The sequence below is a fragment of the Clinocottus analis genome, unplaced genomic scaffold (assembly GCF_023055335.1).
Source record: "Clinocottus analis isolate CAN_PGR_092001 unplaced genomic scaffold, fCliAna1.0.p SCAF_14, whole genome shotgun sequence".
Lineage (NCBI taxonomy): Eukaryota > Metazoa > Chordata > Actinopteri > Perciformes > Cottidae > Clinocottus > Clinocottus analis.
The window spans coordinates 692,501-701,778 of NW_027175865.1; positions in this window are offsets into that span (position 1 = coordinate 692,501).

The window sequence follows — 9,278 nt, forward strand, 5'->3', positions numbered from 1 at the left end:
AAAGAAGCTTCCGGAGCAAAAGGGTAATGGAGAAGCTCTTCGCATTGTAATGATCTGGTTTTCCGCTGCGTTGCCGCTGAAGGTCGACTGGCCTTTTCCCCGACGAGCAAAACAAACAGCCATTAAAGACGAAGCGCCGGCGGCGGCCTCGTCCCTTCATGCTGTTCCATTGATTCCTCGTTGAAGAACTCTGACGCTAAATACTTTTTTTATGCATTCGAGACGCCACACATATATATTTATATATATACATATATTTATGTATGTATATATATTTATATATTTATACTGGAGGGTTAGAGATGGAAGAGGAGTCGATTGGACTCTTAAGTGCAACACTATAAAAAAAAAAGTTTAGCCATTGTAGCATGAAAGCATGGTGGTGGAATTAGCATGCTAGCTAACCAGCTAACCAACTAGCTAGCTTGTTAATTCCACCATGTTTTGGGGATTCAAGGATACTTTTTTTGTCCCCGTGCTACACGGGGATGCACAAACGCAATGCAGTTGTGGCTCGTTTGTGACACGACAAACACAACGACAAACACAACAACAACAACAACAGAAGGGTATCTGTTCATATTCACAGGACGTATGGCAGCTGATCGCCTCAAAAGCAGCAAAACAATATTTTATTATTTATAAGATTTTAGTCCCACAGAGTGTACATAAGTCTGGAGTTACACACACACAGTACACACACATTTAAAGTCTTTAAACTGTGTGTAAACACGCGCTTAAACACACTTTGTGTTGTTACTCCTCTCATGTTGCTGTGATTTAGTTTACTTATTTTAAAAGTGTCTTATTGCTAATCTACTCTGTTTTTTTTACACGTGTTACTAAGTTGTGTCTTCTTGTGTTATTGATTCTGAAGCGACCTCTCACTCAGGAAGCTCCCTCTCTGTTAATGAAGTTCCATATCTGCTCTGAGTTGTGTTGCATCACTTCCTGTCTGTACGTCAGCGCCCTCTAGTGGCCGCTGAGCCGTCACGCAGTCTGTTCCCTGAGTCAACAGATCATAAAGCTTTGATCAGAAGTTAAAGCTCGTGCTTCATGTCAACAACCTGAAGCTACACAATAAACCACAACTATCTAAACATGAGTGAACCTCCAGCTGCCTTATTGCACGATGTGATGCTGCCTTCAGGGACCAAACTAGAATAATATCACTTACAACTACAACATCCAAAATACCCAGAAAGGTTCACCCACTTCTATTCCCTTTTTTTGGGATTTTTTTCTCAGTAATATTTTATTGATCAAATATATATATATATATATATATATATATATATATATATATATATATATATATATATATATATATATATATATATATATATATATATTTATATATATGATAATATGAAAGATAAACATATATATAAATATATAGATTTTTTTTTAAACAGAAGAAAAATAATAATAATTGATTTATTATAAATTAATATATATTAAATACATGTAAATAATCTATTCATAAATCGAGGCTAATCATTTCAGATTAATACTTTTATAATTTAATACATGAACATCTTGAGATCCGGAGAGGAAACCACATCCGGGATCAATAAAGTAATTATCTATCTAACAGTCCTCTCATCAGTAAATTTAATAAATCCAGTGGAACGCGAACACACCAGCAGTCTCACTTCCGGGTTCCTCGCCGGTGGCGAAGGGGAAGTTTACGAGAAGCACCTGAACGCACCGCGACGTCACCAGCGGTCCAGCGGCTGAGAAGAGAGACGAGATAGGAAACTGTCTCTGTCTTTATTATATATTATATATTATATTATATATATATTATTTATTATATATACATATATATAAATAATAAATAATAAGTAATAGGATATAATTTTTGCTCTTAATTCATATTCATGAGCTCTTGCTTTCGTTTTTTATCAAATGAAAATTAATCAGCAAATAATCAGCATGTGTTTTATTGCTGACATCCTCCTGGTTATTTATTTATTTATTATTATTATTATTATTATTATTAAGTAATTAATTTGTCTTTAGTTGTATATCTTTATATATCTGCTGCTCAGGAGTTTGTTTCAGAAGCTCAGAGGCTTCTTCTTCTTCTTCTTCTTCTTCTTCTTCTTCTTCTTCTTCTTCTTTTTCCTCCTTCTTCCGCCTTCTTCTCCTTTTTCTTCCTTTTCCTCCTCCTTTTGTTTCTTCTCCTCCATCATCTTCTTCTTCTATATATATAACACCTATAAGTTGTTTCTCCTGTAAGGACTGAATGAAATGATCTAAAGTGTCTGAACAGTCGAGGTCATTAAAGGTCACGCTGCTGGTGTTGGTGCGTCAGCGCCTCCTGGTGGCCGTGGAGGAGAACAGCGCTCAGTGGAGGTCATCAAACCACCGAGTTTCTTTCGTCCACTATACAGATGATTTATTATTTCATTAAATGTCATGAAGGATAAAGAACCGAGCTGTCGTGTTTCTGAAGTAAATTACATTTTCTGGTAGAAAATAAAACTTTAAGTCCTTAAACTAAGAATATTCCTTATTAAAATAAACTAAAACTTACTTTGCTTATTTATTTCCCCACTGTTTTGGAGATGACCTTTAATTATAATAATGTATTAAACTAAATATAAATGCAGTATAAATATATATTTTTTGCTCCTTAGTTTTTTTTTTAATTATTTCTTTTCCTTTTAGACATTATAAGTATTTCTTGATGGTTAAATGAAGTTGAGCTTAACATTCCTCATAATAATAAATGTATAAGAGCTGCAGCATTTACACAGACGTGTGAAGCTGTCATGAAATGTTCATGTTTAGAAACAATAAAAACAGAACTTCACTGTTGTTTCTTTGTTTATCTGCTATTTTCTCTTTCTTTATTTTGAAGGAATGTGCATTTAAAAAAAGCGCTTTAAAAAAGTAAATGAATATAAAAATGATCTATGATATAGTATTTTTAAGAAATCCTTTCTGCAGCAGTGACATGGGAAGATTTTGGAGTTATTTACTTTTTCTTCTTTGTATCTATTTATATATTTTGTTTCTATCTTTATTTATATGTATGTATATATATATATATATATATATATATATATATATATATATATATATATATATATATATATATATATATATATATGTCATTATTATTATAGTAAACACAAAATGATAAGATGGAAATATTAATTGGCAAATCTTTTTTTTAATACAAGAGCAATAACAATATGTTTTCCTTTTCTTTTGTCGTATATATTATGTAATATCAAATCTTCGAATAGTAATATTAATAATTATTATTGTTACTCATATCATTTTTATTTGTATCATTACCTGATTATAATTCATCATTTTAAACTGTGTAATTGTTCTGATGGGCGCAGTGAGCAGCGGCGACCAGCAGGGGGAGCTGCTGCCCTGTTTACAGCCGGGGCCCTCAGGGGAGGGAGGGGGCGGGGGCGGGGGAAGGGGGAGGGGCCAAGTACAGTATGCAAATGACCTGGGCTCATTTTGATTGGCAGACTAAAATGGATCCTTCAGACTGACGTGGCATGGAGGCTCCTCGGTCCTTTGTCTCAGACGACACACACACACACACACACACACACACACACACACACACACACACACACACACACACCTCTTTGGTTTCAGGTCGTGAGGTCGTCACTTAAAACTCGAGTCACCTCAATTTCACAACATTTATGATTGCAACACTGAACTTGACACTGTGGGTCCACTGGGAGCTAATCTGCCCGGTAACACACAGGTGCTGCTCCCAACACCCCAAATGTAAAGAGCTTAACGGCCATTTTTAAAGGTATTCAGTACATAAAGACAACAGAGTGAGACCCAGAAGTAGCACATTTCCTGTAACGCTCCTTCGAAGCCTTCATTTCACCTTCTGGGTGTATTTTAGAATCATTTACTGAGCTTTTTACTGCACAAACTGTCAGATTTTAAGATGTTTAGTTTTTTAAAAAGCATCTTTAGTGTCATTAAGTCCATCCAGATTAATGAATATCTCCAGCTCTGGAACAACATCTCGGGCTTCATGAGCTCACGTGATCAAACTTAGAAGAACGATTAAATAAGTATTTCGGGAATCCTTGTTTCTAATCAGTATATGAGATTTAGTCGCGTCAGCACGTCCACGATCCAAAGTTCTTTGTTATATATTTGACTTTTTTCTCAGGTTACCGTAGTCATTTGATTGAGTTTAACCTCTACTTTACACGTTTCATTCAATAACTGTGCACTTTGTGTCGTGTGTCGTGTGACCAGAGGGTGGAAAGTAACCAAGTACATTCACTCAAATACTTTTAAGTACATTTAACTCCACTTTGAGGCCTTCAAATAGAAACAACGGTGTAAAACAACTAAAATGTGTTTTTTCATACAATAATAAACATTCTGAACATCTGCGTGTTAAATTTCCGTCGTTGTACTTTTACTTCAAAAAGTGGATCTAAATACTTCTTCCACCACGTCACACACGAGCGACGAGAGAAACTTTTTTCTTTTACACGTTAGATTTAAACTTGAACTTTTTACTTTGTTGTTGTTGTTGTTTGTTATTGACGTCAATGTCTAAACATGTTGTGTTTTGTGTGTTGATACAAAAGTATCTTCAGTGAATGAACTCGTCAGCTTCTCTCTGACTTCATGAATCAGTGCCAACTTATTGTATTTATTTGGCGGCCATCTTGTCTTGTTCAGCCTTTTGACACTTTGACTGTCTGTCCCAACACGCCTCGCTCTCTGCTGGTGAATATTATTGGATGTCCATCTGACCTCATTATAAGTGCGTTGCCACTGGCGACCAGCTTGGAGAGAAGGAGGGTGTGTGTGTGAGGGGAGGGGGGGGGGGGGGGGGGGGGTTATAGAACAGTTGCATCATGGGATAGAAACCTGACCTCTCTTTTTTTTTCTCTTTTTTTTCTCTCCGTCCTCTCAGAGGGCGCCCACGTGCACTAATGCACATGTGTACACGTGCACACACATGCAGAGAGCGTGCACGCTCGGTTTGGCCCGAGCACAGATACAAGAACCGGCACGTCGAGCCGCTTTATGCTGAGTCGGGACAACGTTTGTTTACACACTGATTGTAAAGAACAAGAACAACATGTGGAGGCGACGTCACGCCTGATGTCGACTTCAGTGTCGAAGTTTGTCTTTCAAACTGAAAACAAATCAGCTTCCTTTGGCTGGAATAAAGTGTAGAACTAGCATCTAGAAGGAAAAACATGAAACTTACGTTTTAACAGGCAAAAAGAAAGAAAAAAAAGATGAGAAAGATGAGATTATCTATTTCAAGACCTCTTCAATACAACATGGCCACCAGGGGGCGACTCCTCTGGTTGTATAGAAGTCTATGCTTCATGTGTTAAAGCTGCATTCTCTCTCCTGACCACCAGGGGGCGACTCCTCTGGTTGTATAGAAGTCTATGCTTCATGTGTTAAAGCTGCATTCTCTCTCCTGACCACCAGGGGGCGACTCCTCTGGTTGTATAGAAGTCTATGCTTCATGTGTTAAAGCTGCATTCTCTCTCCTGACCACCAGGGGGCGACTCCTCTGGTTGTATAGAAGTCTATATAAGTGACTCTACTTCTCTCTTCATGTATTCCCTCAGTAAACATTGTAAACATGAGTTTATGTCTCAATCTCTAGTTTCAAGTCTTCTTCTATACAGCACGATGTTCATTTAGTACATTATGGTCTGTTAGAGTCAAACAGTTTAGGGGCGGGGCTACAAGCTGATTGACAGGTGTCTCAAACGTCGATGTCAGCCCTCTATAGTGCCACCGGGTCAAAACCAAGATGGCGGCCTCCAATGTCTAAGATCCCGACGTCCAAAAACCAAGATGGCCACAGTGAGTGTTTGTATGGTGAATGTTGTGCGTCAGTGTGTACGATGATGTGTGTGTTTATATTTGTGTGTCTTTTTTTATTTATGAGTATCTTAAGATCTCTGTGTCCCGTTTGTTGTGTTTCATATCTGTACTTTTGTGTTGTGTTTTGTGTCTGTGCATTCATATTTCTCCCCTTGTGTGTGTTTGTGTGTGTGTGTGTGTCTGTGTGTTTGTTTGTTTGTGTTTACCTTTGTCTGTTAATGTTGTAGAGTTATGTCCTTTTGTGTCTCGTGTTTGTATCTTTCATTTTGTGCGTCCACTTCCTGTTTAATGTTGTGTGTGTGTGTGTATGTTTGTGTGTTCATGCTTTTGGACGCATGTTCTAAAAAAAAAAGAACGTTCCCAGGCAACAAATCTTCTTTGTTAAAACCTTTTGTTGCAACGAAGGAAACATTTTTTTCCCCTCGAGACGTAGTCGAGAGTCCGGTTTCGTCATTTCCGAGGACATTTTCATTCATTCACATCTTTTGTGTCGTCACATCATGTTTTTTATTTCTTAAACGCTTCGCCTCTTGTGTGTCTACTTTCAGGTCTTTCATTCAGATCTTTTGTGTGTTTAACTCCTTAAGTCGTACTTTATCGTCTGTTTAATTATAAGGACGTGTACCTGTTTTTATGTGTGTGTGTGTTTCTTTGTGTGTGTGGATGTATACCCGTTAGCCTGTAATTTTGTGTGTCTATATATGTGTGTGTCTGGGTGTGTGGGAGGTGTATATATGTGGGTTTTTGGTATGCATGTGTGTAATTTTGTGCATCATATGTGTGTGTGTGTGTTTATTTATGTATGAAGGGCGCATTATCAGTGCACACGCACACACACACACATCTGTATGAGTGTGTGTGTGTGTGTACATGTATACAGTGCAACACACAAACACACACTGCCTTCATCTCTGACATAACTGGTTACCATGCACACTGTGCGTCTGACTATTATGGGGTGTTCTTTGTTTTGTCACGATGTGTCCTGGTATGGAATGGGAGGGGGGAGGGGAACAGGGTGTGTGTGTGTGTGTGTGTGTGTGTGTGTGTGTTAGCGTGCGTGTATGCATGTGCGTGTGAAAGGGTGGAGGGGGGTGCATACGTGTGTGCGGGGGAGGTATGTGTGTGTTTTGGTGTGTGTGTTGAGAAAGGGGGGCAGAAGGGAAAAGGGTGTGTGTGTGTGTGTGTGTGTGTGTGTGTGTGTTTGCATGTCGAGCAGAGGACTGGGTGGGGGTTGGGCGTGTGTGCGTGTGTGTGTGTGTGCGGACGTGCGAGCGTATAATGTGTGCATGAGAGAGAGTGAGCGAGTGCATGCATGTGTTTTTGAGAAGGTAAGAGAGGGCGAGGTAAAATGGCGGCTCGCCGTGTGTGTGTGTGTTTGTGTGTGTGTGTGTGTATGTGTGTATGCACGATGCCGGCCTCTCAGGTGTCATTTAGAAAAATTTGGAAAAAAAAGAAGTAACAATAAATTCATGTTCTGCTCCTCACGTCTGCTCACATCCTCGTCTCTTTGTCACTTCCTGTGACTCGAGGTCCGCGTTCAGAAGTGATTCATTGACTGCAGCCTTTCAGCTGCATGTTCTTACACCATTCATTCAAAAAACTGCACTACAATTCAAGATTTTCTCGCTCCTTCTTCTCTTCTTTTTGCGTTTCTGTATAAAAATGTTCCTTTGTCGACTCTTGACTTCTGACTTTAAAGTTTAAAGAAGAGTTTGTGAATCCTTCTGCACATTAAAACGCAGACTTTGTGTGTTCACTGTGTCCCATGTACTGATTGAGCCCGCTAAGTCCCGCCCCTCGAACACATACCAGCCAATCACAGCGTAGCGTCGGTATAGTGGATCTGGAGCCGGTCGTGTAGAAGTGATACTCTGTGAGCTTGGAAGGAGATACACGTTTCTATATTGTTTTTATATAAAAACCTGTGTATCCGATGTACTCAGGCAGTGCGGTCAGGGACAGTGTGGGCTCCATGCTGACGTAGCTCTGACAGCTGAGTGGCAGCGATCTATTCTTTAAGCTTCATGACCTTGGAGGTCTTTTCTTCATGCCTCTTGTGGTTCAAGGTCAAAGATACTCCTCCAGCAAATCTTTCCCATCTTAAAGCTTGTGTTGCTTCTGTCGCCCCCTGTGGACTGAAGTGGTAGTGTCCCTGAGCACCAGGGTTCCTTTAGAAAACCTCATGTTTAACTGCAGCAGGGTCTGACAGTCTGATTCTCTCAGTCCTGGTTCTGGTTCTCCTGTTGCCCCCTTCCCTCCAGCGGGTCCAGCAATACGTCCTGGGTGTCTCCATGTTTGACTAGTTACGCTAGGTTTAGCTAGTTACGCTAGATTTAGCTAGTATACGTCGGCTCCCGGAGCTGAGGAGCTGAGGAGACGCTGCTATGAATATAAAGAATAAGTCTTCTCACTGATGGTCCAATTTATTTATTTATGTGGGTCATAGAGAGGCATCAGTATCAAACTGGGACTGTTGAAACGTCCTAGCGGTAATTTTAATATGCGATTATATATATGAGAGAACTAAGACTCAGAATCCTGCTACTCAAACCAAACTCGATGAGACTGAGATCTGTTTAGCTTCTGAGATAACCTGCAAATCAAGCAAATAAATGGGACCTTCCTGCAACAGGAAACAAACAGGAAGTAAATGTAATACGTCAAAGCAAATGACATAACATGTTAAACACAACAAAAACAAAAAGTCTCTGTCTCGCATGACGGTGCAAGACTTAACGCCTGAAGGAGAAGAACACATGATCCCTGGATGACCTTCTGTATGTGCGACATACACTATATATATATTTATATATATATATATATATATATAGTGTATGTGCGACATACACTATATATATATACACACATATACCCGACCCGTTTTAGATTTTAAATACATTAAAGAACCACATGAATTTAGTTTATTGCATCAATTCTTTTGACTTTGCCATTCCAACTAATAAAACAACAAACATTTTTGCTAAATTATGAAATTGAGATTGTGATTTAAAATCCCAAAACCAGATGTCAGAAATGTTGTGCTCTGTTTGTAGGAGAGCTTCCAGAGTGATGGAGGACTTATTGAGAGCACGTCTGTCTCTGCAGACCATCACTGAGGCCGCGCATCGTCACTGTGGAGCTTTACTCTGGCAAAGGTCCCGTCCTCTTTACATCTGTAGATGTGTGTGTGTGTGTGTGTGTGTGTGTGTGTGTGTGTGTGTGTGTGTGTGTGTGTGTGTGTGTGTGTGTGTGTGTGTGTGTGTACAGTACACCACTAGAAATACAAAGCCGAGTTTGATAAATTTCAATCGAACATCACGACGTGCAGTTGAACTAAGACAAATAGAACCAGGTGACCTGCAGTTCCACCAGATGACTATTATTTAAAGGAGGACATGCGG